Source organism: Myxine glutinosa, chromosome 14, assembly GCF_964187855.1.
Source record: "Myxine glutinosa chromosome 14, kmMyxGlut1.1, whole genome shotgun sequence".
Taxonomy (NCBI): Eukaryota; Metazoa; Chordata; class Myxini; order Myxiniformes; family Myxinidae; genus Myxine; species Myxine glutinosa.
In genome coordinates, this window is record NC_136274.1 from 60,170,868 (window position 1) to 60,182,673 (window position 11,806).

An 11,806-nucleotide genomic window follows, 5' to 3' on the forward strand; every position below is an offset into this window, starting at 1 on the left:
CGCGCAATGCGGCCACCAGGTGTACTCCACCTTCGTCCTCACCCCAACCGTTGCCCTTACACACACAGTCGAACTGCGCCAGGTACGCGCGTAGATCACTCTTGCCGTCATACGGCGCGAGTGGGACCTTGTGGGACCACCTCATATGTGAGTCGTTGCCCGCCTGCCGGACCCCGTGCGTCGCCCCTTGCGGGGTCAGCGCGGGGCCGAACCGGCCGGGCCCCCACAGTACACTACCCCCAAGGGGCTCTCGTGCCTCCCCGGTCCCTCCAACAACTACCCCTGTTGGTGTTGATGCATGGGTCACACCTCCGCAACCCGCTACCCATTCCATACCACCACCACCACAACCTTGCTCACCCACACCTCGCACCTCTCGTTCCATACCCTCCGGACCAGCCATACACCTCACTCTTGGCCTCTCACGAACATCCGGGTCTATCTCGACCCCCAAGCTTATTAAATCACCTGGCGCATCATACGCACGACCATATTGGTCACCACTTACACCGGGTCCTCTTTCTCTTCGCTTCTCCTCCATCACCTGCGAATCCCTCATCCGGTTAATGAGCACATCATCACGATCCGAACACAGACTCTGGACCAATTCTTTTACCTCCTCTTTTATCTCTTTCTTATCCTCTCTCCGTCGCTTTTTAATTTCGCTCACCCCTTCTTCCACTTCTTCTAATTTTTGCTTCATCTCCTTCATCTCTTCGTGCGCCCCTTTAAGTTCTTCCTCTAACTCCACTTTATTTTTTTCTATGTGCTCCCGCACCTCCCGCTCTTTAACCTCCATTACCTCTACCACCTTGTCCATTTTCCTCGTCAGGTCCTCATGTACCGTCTGACACTCTTTTTTAATTACCCCTACGTCCTTTTTCATCTCCTTCTGTGTCGATTTTAAACCCTCTATTACCGCTGTGTTCTTCTTTACCTGGTCCCCCAACTCCTTTTGTCCCACTGTCAGTTGTTCTACTCCCAGCGTCAACTCCTCTATACCACCTTGCAATTTTACAGTCCCCTTTCTCACCTCTTTCTCCATGCGCTCCTTACAGTGCCTCACCTCCTCGCGCACTCCTCCGACCTCCTCACTCACTCCTCTTCTGATCTCCTCTCCCATCACTTGCATCTCCTGCCCAGATGCCACCCTCATCTGCTCCATTTCCTCCCTGTGAGCATCCAGTTTGGTTTCTACCCCCATTCTGACCCCCTCTATCTGCTGCCCCATTTGGTTAACTTCCCTTTCCGCTTGGTCCCTCATGTCCCTCAATTTGCCTTCCATGGTGTTTTCTAACCCCTCTAACCCATTTTTCACTCCCTCTATCTGATTCTCCTGGGCAGCCATTCTATTTTCTACCCCCTCTAACCCCTTTTGCATCCCTTCCATTTGATTCTCTTGAGCGGCCATTCTGTTTTCTACCCCCGTTAACCCCTCCTGTATTTCCCCTAATCTATCGTCTAATTTCCCAAATTTCATGTCTAATCCCTTAAAATTATTGTCTAATCCCTTAAAATTATTATCTAATCCCTTAAAATTATTATCTAATCCCTTAAAATTATTGTCTAATCCCTCACTGGTACCCCTCGCTTCGTCCCTCATTACCCCCAATTGCTCACTCTGAGCCCTCGCTTCGTCCCTCATTACCCCCATTTGCTCACTCTGAGCCTCCATCCGGTTCCCCATTACCCCCATTTGGTTTCCCAAGTCATTCCTCAGGTCTTCACTTGTCTGGACCATGAGCGCCTTTATTTGTTCCATAAATAGGCCCCAATCCATCGGCGGCGCTGCTACGGTCGCGGGCGCGGTGACCAGCGAGGCGCCATTTTGTGCGTTTGCTACCCCCGCTGTTTCGCTCTCCTCACGTGTCTCAATTTGGTCCTGGACCGACCCTGCTTCACTCTCCCCTACCGGACCCCAGCCGTCTTGATCCGCCATAGCGCGACTTTCAAAATTCGGGTTTTGTAAAACAAAACGAATTTCGGCCGCTCCAAATTTTGACCAAATTTTTTTTTTTCCCTCTATTCGTTTTTTTTTTTTCAAAATTTGGTCGGGCCTCGAATCTCACTCCCAGACACCAATTGTTACAGACGTGGCTTGGATGTTATTTACCGAGCGGTTTTATGGTATGACCACGTCTGCACAAGTTACCCGATTGTGCCCGAACGTTGACTAGTCGCGCGATGCTGGCTCAATAAGAAAAAGAAGACACCCGGCTGGATTACAATAACACAATACGACACCAATGTTTCAATTCTCAAGACCTCCGGAGGAGATTATATTCGTACGGAAAGGTCAGATTACAGGGGCTAGAGGTATAATCACAGAAAGACAGGCACTTAGACACACTCTTATATTAACCCCGGACAGACGACAGACAAACGGGACAACGGCTGACTCACACGGGGGTTTGATGGCTAGGAAAGGCAGGATCGATGGCTCCAGGTCCTCCTGGGCTCGGGGCAGGGTACAGTACGGTCCGGTCCGGTCCAAAGATGCGGGGAGGTCTCGTCGCGCTGGGGGTGGCGGTGGCTTCTCTCTCCAAGCTGAGGCGCATCTGACGTCACATCCGGCGCGGGGCCGCGTATATCCGGCGGGGAGTGACACGCCCTCGGCTCGTTAGCGCTGCCCCAGATGGAATCGGCACGTTGCTTCTCATTGGGTGCGTGGGGGGGTTACTGGCTCCGCCCCTGACGAGGAGCTGACAGCCAGCCCCTTCGGGGTAACGCCGTGGAGCGCATGGTCATGGCGGGTAACCGAGCCGGTGTGAGGACGCACACTCCCCGCCCCTCTGTTGTTGTAGTCGTAGTTGTAGTTGTAATTGTTGTTGTAGTTGTTGTTATTGTTGTTGTTTGGGGAAGAAGATGGGAGGAGGTATGGGAAAGGTCCTAAACTCACTACTGATGCCATATAATCACATTCTGGTGCAACGAAGAGTCATAATTAATGGAAACGAGGCCTTAACTGACATAGATTAAGAATAACTAGGAAGATGTCCGAAAGTTGTCTACGTGTGGTGCGGTGGACCTGGGCACGACATTTAATGGGGGAATAAGGGGAAGGTCGGCTCTACTGATTGTTGTTTACATGCAATGGGACTAGGGAATGGGGGATTGGGGAAAGTTGGGGAGTATTGGAGAAAATAGGGGAATATTTACAAGCGGATATGGAGGCCAAATTCCATATTCGCAACAATATATTGTCTCCCGACGAAGATTTTCGGTGCAAATCTTTCATACCTGTATTGAAAATCGTGTTAATTCGTGTCGTGTCTTGAGGCCTTGTACAGTGTACACTGTACAACCTTGAGGCTTTGTTTTTCCCTCAGCGGTCCGTCGTTTTGTGATCCAATAACTTTCGTTCTCTGTTTTCCCAGTCTTTTCACCCCATAGCCTACTTCCTTATGTAAATCTCAACTTAAAAAAAAAAAAAAAAATTTCTCTGTTCTCATTCGTTTATTCATTCTTATTCGTTCGTTCGTTCTTCGACCACGGGTTTCTCCCCCATTTCCCCAGATAGATTGTCAAATTTCAACTCATTATTTTATCGTCCATGCGTTATTGTTTGATTATAGTTAGTTTTGGTTTGAATTTCCTGGAACTCGTAATTAATTAATCGTGTTCTGCTCCTCGTGTGCGGCCTTGTAGTTGTACCCCCGTCGGTGTTTGTTAACTTAAGCGTGTTTTGCTTGGCTCTTAGTTTTTCCCCTTCTACCCCGAACATAATACTCTGTCTAACGTTCTAAATCCCCACCCCCCCCCCCCACCCCCCAAAAAAACAACAAAAAAACCCATTTGTTTTCCTTTCTCCACGTGTACTGTTGTCTCATCCTGTATTTTCTGTCCAGGTGTGCTGTTCGCCCCGCCCCCATTATCTCCTTGCCATCCACCGTTTGCCCTGTTCACGTGACTCGTGGTGGTCCCTCTCGGCTCTACCCCCGTTGGTATTTTGTGCATATAAGATTGTTCACGGTTCTGTTTAAATATTATTTAAATATGTTTAACCTTTCCCCTTCAGTGTTTTACTCAGTGGTATTTTACAACACGCTGTTTTTCTTCCTATTTAAAAGGCTTTTCTCAATTTCCTCTCCAACTCATTCCACTTCAAAAAAAAGAAATTCAATATCTTATACATCTCCCTCACTACATGGTCTAAATTCACATTCATTCCACCCCTCCTCCATCGTTCTGAATCGGATTGCTAACTTGAAAATCACAACAAACCCAATTTGTTTTCAATGTTCGTCTTTCAGAAATCATCCACTTACTAAACTCCCCTCTTGCCCCTCCCATCCAAATCCCCCCCCTTGCACCTACACTCCTGAACTCCCCCCTTGCCCTTCCCCTCCTAAACTCCCCCCTTGCCCCTCCCCTCCAAATCACCCCCCTTGCCCCTCCACTCCTGAACTCCCCCCTTGCCCTTCCCCTCCTAAACTCCCCCCTTGCCCCTCCCCTCCAAATCACCCCCCTTGCCCCTCCACTCTTAAACTCCCCCCTTGCCCCTCCACTCCTGAACTCCCCCCTTGCCCTTCCCCTCCTAAACTCCCCCCTTGCCCCTCCCCTCCAAATCACCCCCCTTGCCCCTCCACTCCTGAACTCCCCCCTTGCCCTTCCCCTCCTAAACTCCCCCATTGCCCCTCCCCTCCAAATCCCCCCCCTCGCCCCTACACTCCTAAACTCCCCCCTTGCCCCTCCACTTCTAAACTTCCCCCTTGCCCCTTCCCTCCTAAACTACCCCCTTGCCCCTCCCCTCCTAAACTCCCCCCTCACTCCTCCCCTTCAAAACTCCCCCGCAACCCCTCCCATTCAAATCTCCCCCCATACCATTCCTCTCCAATTTTCCCTCCTCCCCCCTCCTCCTCAAAGCTGCCTCCTCCCCATTTCGTCTCCCTTCTATCTCATACCTCCACCCCCCCCAACCTTCTACTTTCCTCTGCCCCCCCCCCCCTCAAACAACCCCTCACTGTGCCTCATCCCTTCACCATCAAACCTTTCATCCTCCTCATCCTTCCCTTTCTTGGAACTCTTCTGCAATCTCTGACACACTATCAACTGCTCTCCCTACCTCCCCCTCTCATCCTTCATCTTACCCTACTCCTCCCCTCCCCTGTCCTGTACCCGATGCTCCCCCTCTCTCTTCATTAACGGTATGGACCTCAAACATCCGGGGCCTTCGCTCAAACCTGACTGATCTCTCCATACAGGTTGCTTCTGACAATCCAGACTTGATCTGCTTAACAGAGACTTTCCTCCTTCAAGATGTCTCTTATTCCTTAATATCTCTTCCTGGTTACTCCCTCCTCCGGTATGATAGACCTGAGCCTCGGCCTGGTGGTGGGGTGGCTATCTTTATCAAAAACTCTTCCTCACTCTCCTTGCACTGCCCTCGCTCCTCCTCACCCCCAGGAGTACCTCTGGCTACGGCTTCCTCTCCGCTCCCACCTTTTGTTCATATGTGTTCTGTACCGTCCCCGAAACAGTGATGACTCCATCTACATTTCACTGTCTGACAACATGGACCAACTTCTATCCACTCATCCCAACTCTCTCTTCCTCATATGTGGTGAGTTCAACTGTCATCATGCCACCTGGTTGGGTGTGGGTTCCTCTCTCACCAGTCATGGCACCTCAGCAAAGGACCTCTGTGACTCACTGGGATTGACACAATCTGTCAATTTCCCGACCCGGATCTCAGCCAATGGAGTATCTTCTCTTCTAGACTTGGTTATGACAAACTTCCCTGCTAATGTCTGTTGCTCTTCTTCTGCTCCAATCGGTTCTTCTGATCATGTGCTTGTCAAAGTGGACATCTCTCTGGCCATTCTCAGAGAGCCTCCTCAGCGTCGACGAGTCTGGCATTTCACTCAGGCCGACTGGGACGGTCTTCAAGCAGCCATCAATCGTCTGGATTGGTCTCCCATCTCCACTGCCTCTGACATCAATTCTTCCTGGGAATTCTTCCAAAGCAAACTGATCTCTCTCATGCACAGAGTTATCCCATCTCGCCTTCAGTTGTCTTACCCTTCCTCCCGTCCATGGTACACTGACTCTTGTGGTGAGGCAGTTGCCCTGAAACAACTTGCCTTTGCCTCTTGGAAGGCTAATCCAACTGAAGGCAATCTCAGTTCCTTCCACCAAGCTCGGAACAAGTGTGTGTCTACCCTCAGGAGTGCCAGGAAGCACTATCTCTCCTCACTCAAGAATGAACTCTCAAACCTGTCTCCTTCCTCCAAATCCTGGTGGCGTCTGGTCAAATCCGTTTCTGGTGTTTGTTCCCCCTCCATCCCCTCCCTTACCTCAAATGGCCACACAGTTGATATCGCACGTGACAAAGCCGAATGCCTCAACTCTGTGTTTGCCTCAAAATCCTTAGTCCCAAACCCATCTCTCTCTGTTCCCACCTTTCCCAGTCGAACCCAACTGCTCCTGGACTCTGTGTCCTTCTCTCCTGACAAGGTGGAGGAGTTTTTGTCAAACCTCGACTCTGATTCTGCAACTGGACCAGACGGCATCAGCCCACGGGTCCTAAAATCCTGCTCTGCCGCTCTATCTCACCCTCTCTCTGTTCTTTTCACCCTATCTTTTGCTCAAGGTCATCTGCCAGCATCCTGGAAATCAGCAAACATTACCGCTTTACACAAAAAAGGTGCAAAAACAGATCCTTGCAACTACAGACCAAGCAACCTTCTCCCAATTATCAGCAAAGTCATGGAATCCATCATTGCTTTGGATATGAAATCATTCCTGTTCTCCAATGGCTTGATCTCTGATCATCAATTTGGTTTCAGACCAGGTCACTCTACTCTGGACATGCTGCTTCTGCTGTCTCAACAATGGATGGAGGTCGTCAATGCCAAACAGGAAATCAGAGATGTCTCCCTTGACATATCACGTGCCTTCGATATGGTCTGGCACCCAGCTCTGCTCACCTAACTCTCCTCCTATGGTATCCATGGAAATCTCCATGCATGGCTTGCGGACTTCCTCTCTGATCGTAGTCAACGTGTGGCCCTGAATGGGTTTCTCTCATCTCCCCTTCCTGTTCAGGCTGGAGTTCCCCAAGGCAGTGTGCTGGGCCCTGTGCTTTTTCTGGTCTTTATCAAAGATCTCTCCGACTCTCTGGAAAATCCTCTCTATCTCTTTGCCGATGACTCCACTCTCTGCCGCTCCATTCCTCTTCCCTCAGATCGGCAGTCTGCAACCTCCTGTCTCTCTGAAGACCTGGACAAAATCACAGACTGGTCAAACAAGTGGAACATGTCTTTCAATCCTGACAAATCTCACACTCTTACTATGTCTCTCCGAAAAGATCGACTGGACAACCCTCCCATCTACTTTCTCAACAATCCTCTCCAAGAAGTTCTGTTGCTCAAGCTTTTGGGTCTCACTATCTGCCATGATCTTTCTTGGGAAAACCACATTTCCAAGCTGGCCTCCAAAGCCAGTTGCCGACTGGGCATCCTCCGTTGTGCGAAGTCCTTCCTCGGCACACCTGAGCTCCTCACCACATACAAGGCTTTCATCCGCAGCTCAATGGAATACTGTTCTCCCCTATGGGCTGGTGCTCCTGCCTCACGCCTGGCTCGGCTTCACGCTGTTGAATCCAAAGCTTTCAGAATCATTGGAATCTCCCGCGATGAAGCTATCTCTGAGGGCCTTTCACTCACTCACCGCAGGCAGGTAGATGGTCTTTCTGTCTTCTACCGACTCCTCTCCGGCCTTGCTCCCCCAGCTCTCTCTGTGCTCTGTCCCCCAAATATTCCTACAGGTCGCACAAGATCTGCCAGCCACCCTCTGATGGTTAAACTGCCGAAATCTCGGCTCTCTGCTCACCTTCACTCTTTCATTCCTCTTTTCTCCCGCCTCTGGAACAAACTCCCACACTCACTTCAATCACACTCCTCCCTCCAGGTCTTTAAAACAGCTGTTCACCACCATCTCTTATCTTCCCCCATCCAAAACCTTGATCTTTTCTACACCCACTAATTCACCCCAGATCCACCTTGTTTGAAATTCCAACTTCTTTCCTGGAAGTCCTGGCAGTGTCCATATGTTTTATACCTCTCGCACCCCCCCCCCCTTCCCATGCCTCCCTCCCAAAGCCCTCTCCCTCCCACAGTTCTCTCGATGTCTCCATGTCTCTCGGTCCCTGCTCTCAAATGTTGTGTTTGTGTCCTTCCCCCTCTCTCCCCATCTTGTCTACCGCTCCCGATGTTATTTGTTTTATGTGTCTGTTTGTCTTTCTGTGTGATTAATGTTCGCTCTTTCACGAGCCTCGATCTTGTATACAAAAAAAAAAACAAAAAAAAAAACAACAACAACAATAATCATAACAACAATCATTAGGGCCGAATCCGTAACAGTATCCATGGAAATCTCCACTCGTGGCTCGCGGACATCCTCTCCTGTCATTGTCAACGTGTGGCTCTAAATGGAATCCTCTCATCTCCTCTTCTTGTGCAGTCTGGAGTTCCTCAAGGCAAGTGTTCTGGGCCCTGTGCTTTTTCTAATCTTCATCCATGATCTCTCCGACTCTCTGGAAAATCCTCTATCTTTTTGCTGATGACTCCAGCCTCTGCCGTTCCATCTCTCATCCCTCAGATTGGAAGGCAGCAGCCTCCTCACTCTCTGCAGACCTGGATAAAATCACAAACTGATCAAATAAGGTGAAAATGTCTTTCAATCCTGACAAAACTCATACCATCACACCTTATCTCTCCAAAACGACAATCTGGAAAACCCTCTCATCTACTTTCTCAAAAATCTTCTCGAAGAAGTTCAGTCATTCAAGCCTTTGGGTCTCACTATCTCCGTCGAGATTTTCAAGCTGCCCTCCAACGCCAGTCGCCTACTGGGCGTCCTCCGTCATGCGAAGTCCTTTCTTGGCACTACTGAGCTCCTCACCACATACAAAGCTTTCATCCACAGCTCAATAGAATACTGCTCTCCACTCTGGGCTGGTGCTCCTGCCTCACACCTAGATCGGATTCACGCTGTAGAAACCAAAGCTTTCAGAATCATTGGAATCCCCCGCTATGAAGCTGATTCTGAGGGCCTTTCACTCTCTCATCGCCGGCAGGTTGGCGGTCTTTCTATCTTATACCGACTCCTATCTGGCCTAGCTCCCCCAGCTCTATTTGTGCTCTGTCCCCCCAATCGTTCTGCAGGATGCACATGATCTACCAGGAACCCTCTTCTTGTGAAACTGCCAAAATCAAGACTCTCTGCTCACCTTCACTCCTTCATTCCTATTTTCTCCCACATCTAAAACAAACTCCCACACTCTCTTCAATCCCTCTCTTCCCTTCGGGTCTTCAAAACAGCTGTTCACCCACCATCTCTCAACCCCCTATCACTCCTCACCTCAGCCTTTACCCACCACCCCTCAACTCTCATGTCCCAAACATTCCACAACCATCTCTCCCCGAAACCCCTCAATTACAGGACATTCAGAAAGTATTCAGACCCCTTCACTTTTTTCACATTTTGTTATGTGCCTTATGCCTTAGGCTGAAATCGTTTAAATTCATTTTTTCCCTCATCAATCTACACTCAATACCCCATAATGAAAAAGAGAAAACAGGATTTTAGAAAGTTTTGCAAATTTATTAAAAATTAAAAACTGAAATATCACATTGACATAAGTATTCATAGCCTTTGCTACGGCACTTGAAATTTAGCTCAGGTACCTCCCATTTCTCTTGATCATCTTTGAGATGTTTCTACACCTTGATTGGAGTCCACCTGTGGTAAATTCAATTGATTGGACATGATTTGGAAAGGCATACACCTGTCTATACAAGGTCTCGCAGCTGACAATGCATATCAGAGCAAAAACCAAGCCATGAGGTCGAAGGAACTGCCTGCAGAGCTCCGAGACAGGATTGTGTCGAGGCACAGATCTGGGGAAGCCTACAAAAAAAATTCTGCTGCATTGAAGGTTCCCAAGAGCACAGTGGCCTCCATAATTCTTAAATGGAACAAGTTTGAATCAACCAGGACTCTTCCTCGAGCTGGATGCCCAGCCAAACTGAGCAATTGGGGGAGATGGGCCTTGGTAAGAGAGGTGACCAAGAACCCGATGGTCACTCTGGCTGAGCGCCAGACATCCTGTGTGGAGATGGGAGAAACCTCCAGAAGGACAACTATCACTGCAACACTCCACCGATGAAACCAAGATTGAACTGTTTGGCCTCAATTCTAAGCGTCATGTCTGGAAGAAACCAGGCACCGCTCATCACCTGCCAAATACCATCCCAACGGTGAAGCATGGTGGTGGCAGCATCATGCTGTGGGGGTGTTTTTCAGCAGCAGGGACTGGGGGACTGGTCAAGGTTGAGGGAACAATGAACGGAGCAAAGTACAGAGATATCCTTAATGAAAACCTGAAACAGAGCGCTCAGGACCTCAGACTGGGCCGAAGGTTCACCTTCCAACAGGACAATGACCCGAAGCACACAGCCAAGACAATGCAGGAGTGGCTTAGGGACAACTCTGTGAAGGTCCTTGAGTGGCCCAGCCAGAGCCCTGACTTGAACCCCCAATCGAACATCTCTGGAGAGACCTGAAAATGTCTGTCCACTGACGGTTCCCATCCAACCTGACAGAGCTTGAGAGGATCTGCAGAGAAGAATAGCAGAAAAAATCCCCAAATCCAGATGTGCAAAGCTTGTCGCGTCATACCCAAGAAGACTCGAGGCTGTAATCGCTGCCAAAGGCGTTTCAACTAAGTACTAAGTTAAGGGTCTGAATACTTATGTGAATGTGATATTTCAGATTTTTCTTTTTAATAAATTTGCAAAACTTTCTAAAATCCTGTTTTCTCTTTGTCATTATGGGGTATTGAGTGTAGATTGATGAGGGAAAAAATGAATTTAAACGATTTCAGCATAAGGCTGCAACATAACAAGATGTGAAAAAAGTGAAGGGGTCTGAATACTTTCTGAATGCACTGTACCTGTCGTCACCATCTCTCAACCCCCTCTCCCTCTCATCGTCTCCCATCCAAAACCCTAACCTTTTCTACTCCTGTTAATCCAACCCAAACTCACATCTTCAAATACTGTGTTCTTTCCTGAAAGCCCCTGTGGTGTCCTTCTTTTTTATCCCATATACCCCACCCCAGCCCTCCCTTTTCCACAGATCTCCTGATGTCCTTGTTCCCTTCTGTTGTTGTGCTTCCCTCTCTCGCCCCCCTCTTATCTCCTGCTCCCTTTGTTATATGTTCTGTGTAGCTCTCATAGGAGCCTCGACTTGGTATACAAAAAAGGCTGTAAGGAAAGGCAGGAAGCTTACTGAAATGAGCGAACTAATTCCCACCTTTACAGGTCATGTGGGGACAAGACCTACCCCATTCTATTATTTTTCAACAAGCAGGTCTGAGAAGAAACAACATCCAGAAAAAATCTCACGAAGAGGTTCCCAAAAACCTTCTCTTCCCAATTGGAAATTGATAGCGTATCATTGTGAAACACCTGCTCCATTGTTGTATCAAAGCCATGTTGAAGACGACGGGGACAAGCAGACTTCCAATGGGTTCACAGTCACCTGGTGAAGCCCTCCTAGGTCCTCTACTATTAGCCTGTGCAGTCGAGCCACCTGCAGGGTCTTGTACAAATACACCTGTGGCTTAAATCTGGAGGGCTAAAGGACAGCGAGCCAGGTTCTGACTTAATATGTGTCCTGAATTACAGAATATTGTTTTTTAAACCGATTTAACAAGCACAAAGCAATTGTTTATAATCCATCAGAAATGTGGACTTGATTTTTATGGAAAAACTTTGTGAGCTAATTATGACATCACAAT